Raw genomic sequence first — 8,192 nt, forward strand, 5'->3', positions numbered from 1 at the left:
AAAATACACACCTAATTTGAAGGGTATACGCACCATGGACTGAGATTCCCTGCTGCCTAGGACACAACTATGGATTCCTGATCACCTGCAGGAGACAACCATAAATCTCAAAAGCACAGAACAAGGAGAAACACCAGTTTTTCAACCCAGTCTTCCTATCTCTATTCTAACAGTATCAAAACCACCAGTAGGAACAAGTAGGCCATGACTGACAGGCAGGATGAAGTCTGATTTCCAAGCGCACAATGCAGTGAGGATTCTCTGGTGCCTGTTTAAAGGTGAGCTGAGATGGCAGCACCCTGATGTTTCTAGAACAAATAGCCTCTCCCACTGCACACCCATTTGCCTCTGTTTCAGTCTCACAGGCACCTCACCCTCAGATCTGTATTCTTTTGCCATATTAAGTGACCAACATGCTCACTCCATCAGGGAGGTGGGGAGTCAGGGTGCATGGAATCACATACACGCAGACAGCATGAATTGACAGGCGCTGTTTTACTAGGAAACAGTTACTGGCAAAAGTGCCCTATATAAAAAACAGGAGTGGCAAAGAAAGAGAGAAATGTCAAAGATGCCTTGTGTTCATTTTCACAGGTTTGTAAAGTAATAGGAGGCAGAATGCATAACGGTATTCAAGAACATCTGAAGAGTCATTGCTTTCCAACACACCAGTGACGGTGAGGGTCTCAGAACCTGGAGAGAATCACACAATCATTTTCAAATGACAAATGAGTCACTAATGATAATCAGATCTGAAATAAATTTATTTCTGCTTTTCAGTGATATAATATGCAAAACAAGCATCACAGAGAAGAAGACAAGACAAAACCAAAACAAATATTCTAGAAGATACAATTAAATTATTCCTGAATCTATGTCCATAACTCACTGTTACACGGGGGGGGGGGGCTTGTTTTAAGGTTGCATTTCCATGTTGCTTTGGAATTTCCTGACCACTGCTTAGTTGCAATGTAAATCTGTATAAATTTTCTAACAAGGAAAGTAAACCAGAGGTACCTCAACAGGGGAACCAACCAGCCATGTATCTACATGATATTCAGAATAAACACTCTGATGATGCAGAATCCTTACAATGCATCTAGCATCACATGAAAACCCCCAACCAGTTTTGCCTGGAAGGAAAAGCATGTATGTATGAGCAGGGATACTGTCCAGGGATACTAAAACAGGTTTATAATACTCCACCTTGTTTGCTTCAGCACGAAAATGAGCCCTGAAGAATACTTGTCATATATTTCTTTCTGACAGCAGCTGGCAATAACTTTGTGCAATTCAAATGCCAGTTGGACAACTTATCAAATGGTTAAAATGTGCACAAAGGTTGGAAAGCTTGGAAGACTTGCCAAGGATGATAAAACTTTGCTGAATTTGTTAAACTTAACGTTCTCATGAAATTTTCACCACAACAACTGTTCAGCTTAACACCTGCTTAAATTTGTACAGACCTTTGGGCTAATCTGATGAGAAATAAGTGACCAAGCAAACCATCAGAAGAGAAACTTGGAATCACTGCAGAGGGCCACTCAAAGCCTGTGCTATGGTGGGGTTATATCTCATCAGGCAATTACAGTAGTTGATTCCAGCAGCAACATTTGGGTTGGCACACCATGCCAGTGATTCAGCATTTTTAAATTGTAACTGAGAAAACAAGAAAAAAAAAATATGGTGGTTTAATTATTTGGTAAGGCAGCTAACATCATCATAAAAGTGCCCAATTTTTAGTGTTTGCCAATCTCATCCCCATTCTACCTTTCCTTCCTAAACTGACAATTCAGAAAACATCCAGGGTGCTTCTCCTTTCTGCCTAGTTTCCTCTGCCCTGCTTGCACATGTGCTTATCCAGTAACACGCATGGACAGTGAAATGGGATTATGCTCCACTGGTTTAGAGCATGAGCACAGGCCTGGGTGGGGCTGCTGGAGGATCAGATCAATAAGGTGTCCAATTTTAATCCAGCAGGGCGAGGAGCAACTGGCTCTCAGAATGAATAGCTCTTCTGTGTTACCATCTCCTGAGGCTGGTTGCCTGGCCAGCCTGCTCATCCTTTTCTCCCTCCCTCCCTCCCTCTCTCTCTCTCTCTCTCTCTCTCTCTCTCTCTCTCTCTCTCTCTCTCTCTCTCTCTCTCTCTCTCTCTCACACACACACACACACACACACACACACACACAGATGTTGCTCTTTTCACTAACTTTTTTTTGCTGTTTCCCAGGCTGGAAATATAAAGAGGAAGGAAGACAAGAAGTATCCACCCCTATCTGGTCCGACTCTGCAAATTGCAGCAAAATGAACAAACTGTCTGCTATCTTAATAGGAAATAGAACCCTAGTATTTACTCATTCCAGTAAGGTTTCATCTCAACCCAAGATCCTGCTCCCAGGGACCATCTTTGTGCCAAGAGATGTCTTTAAACGGAATGCTGTGCACAACACCCCCAGGTCTGTGTGACACCAGGCACTACACACAGCATGCAGCCAACAGAGCGAGCAGGAACAGCCCAGCACTCTGGAGCACAGGAGATGTGCAAAGGGATGTGATTCACAGACTAATGGTCTCTTGATTTTCCTTGCAACCTCTTCTGTGAAATGATGCCTGATGACTCTGCCAAGGAGTGTGAAGTCAATAAACTGATGACCCTTTCAAACAGCCAGACTGGCTCCCTCAGATGTTATTTCTGACACACACATCCCCGAGATGCTACAACCGCCTTATCCACATTTTTCCCCCTGCAGAGCAATAGAACCGTAGAACCATAGAATCATAGAATGGTTTGGGTTGGAAAGGAATTTAAAGACCATCCAGTTCCAACCCTCCTGCCATGGGCAGGGAGAGGTTCCACCAGACCAGGCCATCCAAGGCCTCATCCAACCTGGCCTTAGAATCATAGGATCACCAGGTTGGAAGAGATTCACAGGATCATCAAGTCCAACCATTCCTATCAATCACTAAACCATGCCCCTCAGCACCTCATCCACCTGTGCCTTAAACACCTCCAGGGAAGGTGATTTAACCACCTCCCTGGGCAGCCTCTGCCAGTGCCCAATGACCCCTTCTGTGAAAAATTTTTTCCTAATATCCACCCTAAACATCCCCTGATGGAACTTGAGGCCATTCCCTCCTGTCCTGTCCCCTGACACTTGGGAGAAGAGACCAGCTCCCTGCTCTCCACAACCTCCTTTCAGGTAGTTGTAGAGAGCAATGAGGTCTCCCCTCAGCCGCCTCTTCTCCAGGCTAAACAACCCCAGCTCTCTCAGCCACTCCTCGTAAGACTTGTTCTCCAGCCCCCTCACCAGCTTCCTTGCTCTTCTCTGGACTCACTCCAGAGCCTCAACATCCTTCTTGTAGCGAGGGGCCCAGAACTGAACACAGGATTCGAGGAGCGGTCTCACCACTGCCGAGTACCAGGGGAGAATAACCTCCCTGGACCTGCTGGTCACACCGTTTCTGATACAAGCCAAGATGCCATTGGACTTCTTGGCCACCTGGGCACACTGCCTTGAACACCTGCAGGGACAGGGCAGCCACAGCTTCCCTTGGCAACCTGTGCCGGTGCCTCACCACCCTCATCGTGAAGAAATTCTTCCTTATGTCTAGCCTAAATCTTCCCCCTTCCAATTTAAAGCCATTTCCCCTCTCCCTATCATTCTACGCCTTTGCAAAAAGTCCTTCTCCAGCTTTCTTGTAGCCCCTTTCAGGTACTGGAAGGTCGCTATAAGGTCTCCCCGGAGCCTTCTCTTCTCCAGGCTGAAGAAGCCCAACTCTCTCAGCCTGTCCTCGTACGGGAGGTGCTCCATCCCTCGGGTCACCCTTGCAGCCCTCCCCTGGCACCGTCCCCAGAGCCCCTGCCCCTCTGCAGAGGATGCGGTGCCGCCACCAGCACTGCCCTCCCCCACGCCGAGGCGCCCGGTGTTGGGGGGGGGTTGGTGCCCGAGCCCCGCTCGGCGCACGGCGCAGCGCCCCCTGGTGGCAGAGCGGCCCCCGGGAGGCAAATCAGCTCCGCGCATTCATTACCCTTACGCGCAGTTTTGACGGAGGCGTCGTGAGGGTCTGACCCGCGGAGGAGCGAGCACCCCGCCCGCAGCTGCGGGGAGACCTCCCCGGGAAGCCAGTGCCAGAGAACCCTTTCAGTGAAGAAATTTTTACTGATGTCTAATCTGAACCTCTCAAGGGATAGCTTGAGGTCATTCCCTCTCGTCCTATCACCTATCACTTGGGAAAAGAGACCAACACCCACCTAGCTACAACCTCCTTTCAGATAGCTTTATGCGGCTGTAAGGTCTCCCTCCAGCCTCCTTTTCTCCAGGCTAAACAACCCCAGTTCCCTCAGCCACCTCCTGTAAGACTTGTTTTCCAGCCCCTTCACCAGCTTCGTTGTCCTCAACTTGTCGCAGCGCTTCTCATACCGCTAGGAGATATATTTAATAGATTTCCTTTCCACAGTGATGATCAGATCTGACCCCTCACAAAGCATAAATCTGCAGCACGCCGCATCCAGGAATGAGTGCTTCTCGGTACCTACAGAACTTCTTTCTTTTTGTCTCTGTGCTGGCACCGCATTGCATGGAATGACTCCCATCTGCAGCACCTAAAACAACAACACATTAAATACAACTCCACCTGAAAACTTTCTATCATTCTGCACTTCTCCCTCTGCCAAAGCAAAGTGAAAGGTGATACCACCAGTCACTTGATTAGTCTTTGTCAGGGCTGGGGGCATCTGGCTCCTGTAGGATTTTTTTATCATAAGAATCTGTTTCTAGGACCACTTACTCTCCTGCAGCAGGATGCTGTTTTCAAGTATCTGATTTAAGCTGAACTCCAAAAGGCCACAGAGAACGAAGAGGCTGGGAGCATGCACTCAGCTTCCTGGAAAAAGACATCGGAGCTGTTCTTATAGCCTCCTGCAACCAGTCCGTCGTTCCTGGGCTCCACGGCTTGTCCAAGAAATTGCCAGTACTGTGGGCTCAGAGGACATGAGAAGTGGCCCACAGCTGGCCCAGGGAGCCTGCCCAGTTTGAGCAGTGTTTTCAATTAATAGCCTTCTCAGCAGCCGCATCGTGGTCTATGAGAAATGCTAAGTGTCATTAGCATTCTCTTGATCCAAAATGCTTCAGAGCGCCTCTGCTCTGTCTCTGCCCTCACGGGGTCTTTGCATCTGGAAGGAATGCCTGGGATGGAGAACACAAAAGGACAAGATGGTCTGGAGTACCCATTATTCCACTGGAAAAAAAAAAAAGAAAATAAGATGTCAACAACTTCTATGTGCCTAATTGTTTTTTCTCAGATTGTTAGCTTATGTGAATCAGGGTAGCTCTACTGAGTAAACTAAAGAATGGAAAGGGGGAGGAGGACAGCCTTGGGATCGGAAAGGCACAAAAAGGGTCTTTATCCCCATTGCTTGCTGGCTACTGAGTAATACTAACTTCTTGTCACCACCCCCCACCTCCAATAGATAGTGGCACTAAAAGAGATGAGAGACACAAGGGTGGCAAATAGTAAGACTGCGTTTCTGCAAACACCACCGATCAAGGCCACCTGAAGAATCGGTCAGGCCTTGACTCCTTTTCTCTGCAACTTCTGCTCTTGCCCTGCATCTCAGCTCAGTTGTGAAACTGAACTGCACAAAACTAAGCTGATTAAGAACCAGAAACGGTTATTTTCTGAGCCACATTGCTTCCCTGATCCAGTCCACCTTACAGCCACAGGCACTCTGGACCAGGTATAAAGAAAATGCAACTGCTTCTTCCAGCATCAGTGCCAGCCTGAAGAGTTCATCAAACTGCAGCCTGGTGAAGCACTGGGAAATCCCACTGAGAGCAAAAGAGAAGGAAGCTGTACTTTAATTTCAGCGAAATGCTGAACACAGACAAAGAGAAGGCAATGAGTGAGTGATGCAAACGCACCTAGTCAGATTTCTCTGCTGGACCTTCAAGAGAAAAAGAGGTAAAACATCAAGCACAAAGGGCAGCCTGAGTTCTCCAAACACAAAATCAGGACAAGCCAAATCCTGTCCAATTGCACAACATTAAAGAGCGATTCTGTGCTCTCTTACCTTGTGCTAAAGGAACTGCAATGTTCTGACCTGCAGTGATTTATGTGAAGCAAATTCGTGCTCATAAACAAGCGAGAGGAACCAAAATCTCATGCCTTAATCCCTCCAAGCAAAACCAAATTCTTTATGGGCAGCAAGCTTGCTGTTGAAGGAGGTGATGTTTATCCTTATTTGAATCCAATAAAAACACCAAAATAAGAGAAGCAATGCTCAAAGAGCTCTTCTCCTTTACATTTGTAAATAATGCTACAAAAAAAAATAATTGCTTCACATGCATTACAAACATTAATTAATTTAGCCTGATGTCTTCCCAGCTGGACAGGTGTTATCATCTCCACTGAACATACGAGCAAGCTGAGTAAGACAAAGTTGACCCTGTTTTTAATAAGCAGCATCTAATTTTCAGTACACTTCTGTGTACAGGCAGTTTCTGTTCATTTTGGCTAGAGCTGCAAGTGGGAGACACATTCTGGGTATCTCAAGCTACAGGTCTAAAATTAAAGCCCATGCTTGAAAATGTGAACCTAAAAGACTTGCCCATGGCTAAGCAAGACAGGAGATCTGTTGCAGGATCAAGAAAATAAGCCAACTCTTCAGATTCCTTGGGGCTTGTCTCCACAAGAAACATAGGGAAGCAACATAAAATTCCATCATGCTAGAAACGTTCTTCCCACGTGGACCCTTTGGTGTTCACTGCTTTCAATGAGCAAATTTTAATCCCCCCATAAATTCATCCATTCCCACAAACACAGAAAGACACACTTCACACTTACTGCTGAATACTGTAGCTTGTTGCCGCATCCTAAACTGAAAGGTGAGGGTGACAAGAGAAGGATGTGCTGACTCAGAAGCTAGCAATAAGAAAGCCGAGGGTAAAGTTTCACTTTGGTTTCACCAGAAAACTTCCCCATGAAGATATTCTTTATTTGCAATGATGAAGTACCTTACCTACATTTCAAAGAGGAGTGAGCTACCTCTCACTTAGCATACACAAAGTTTATATCTACCCATTTTAAGCAGGCACAGACAATCCAAGTACTGCTCCCATTAGCGGGAGCACGATACCAGCCCAAAGGAGGAACTGTGTGGATTCGTGCTAGAAAGAAGCAGCAGGTATCTGTGCAAAAAACTTTCTTGAGATAATCTAACAACACCCATGTAGAGGTCTGGGTTACAGATTCACATGCTTCCAAACTCAGGTGCTGGTGGAAAAGTCTGTCCTACCAGCCTGTGGTTGTCATCCCTTCAGGTTTGCTTTGCTGAACTGTGCTTGGGTGCTTCTCACATTTTTTTCAGTCTGAATGAGGTAGCGGAGGCCTAGCATTTCAATGTCGTAAGTTATCACCTAATGCAAGATGAGAAGTGGTGACCTCACAACCTGGCTCTGAAGCAGCAGGAACCTCCAGTGCCAAAAAAGACCTGGAGATACTAACTTCTGCCACGGTCTACATGAACATCTACAGCTTAAGCACAGGCTGACTGTGTCCAAAATGTACTCCAGATTGTCACATGTCAGCTTTCACACGGAGATGAGCCTGGTGCTAGTGAATTAGGCTTGGCTAACATTTTAAATGGTGCAAGCATAGTTTTGACATTATTTAAATTCTCAAACTGGTATGCTATAGCTTAACTGGTGAAAATCAGTGTGGGTTTGGTCTGCCAATACTGGTGGGTCCAAAGAAAGTAATTGTGTTACAGTGGGTACCCCGTGGTAAGGATGGCAGCCAACCACAGAATAAGCATCCAGTAGGTGTACACACTGCAGGGGCAGGTGTAAAGTCACTTTATGGTCTTGGTGGACTTGAGAAGAGTAGGAACACTAGAACAAATATAACACCATTTTTCCCACTTCAGGTTATGGACGTACATCTTGTCAGACAGAAACAGAGCCCTGTGGTGTAGCTCTCTTGTCATCCCTCACACAGAGAGACTCTTAAACCTGCTGTCCCGTGACACCAAATCAACTGTTAGTGTAGCTGAGCTCTAGAGATCTTATTAAGAACTTTTGGGTGAAAAATAAAATACCATACATCCTCTCTGAAAAGCTTGTCTTTTAAGTGGATCATTTCACAGAACTGGCTTAAAGGACAGCTAGACAAACAGCTGAATCAGCACAGCTGAT

This window comes from Phaenicophaeus curvirostris, chromosome 3 (assembly GCF_032191515.1).
Source record: "Phaenicophaeus curvirostris isolate KB17595 chromosome 3, BPBGC_Pcur_1.0, whole genome shotgun sequence".
Taxonomy (NCBI): domain Eukaryota; kingdom Metazoa; phylum Chordata; class Aves; order Cuculiformes; family Cuculidae; genus Phaenicophaeus; species Phaenicophaeus curvirostris.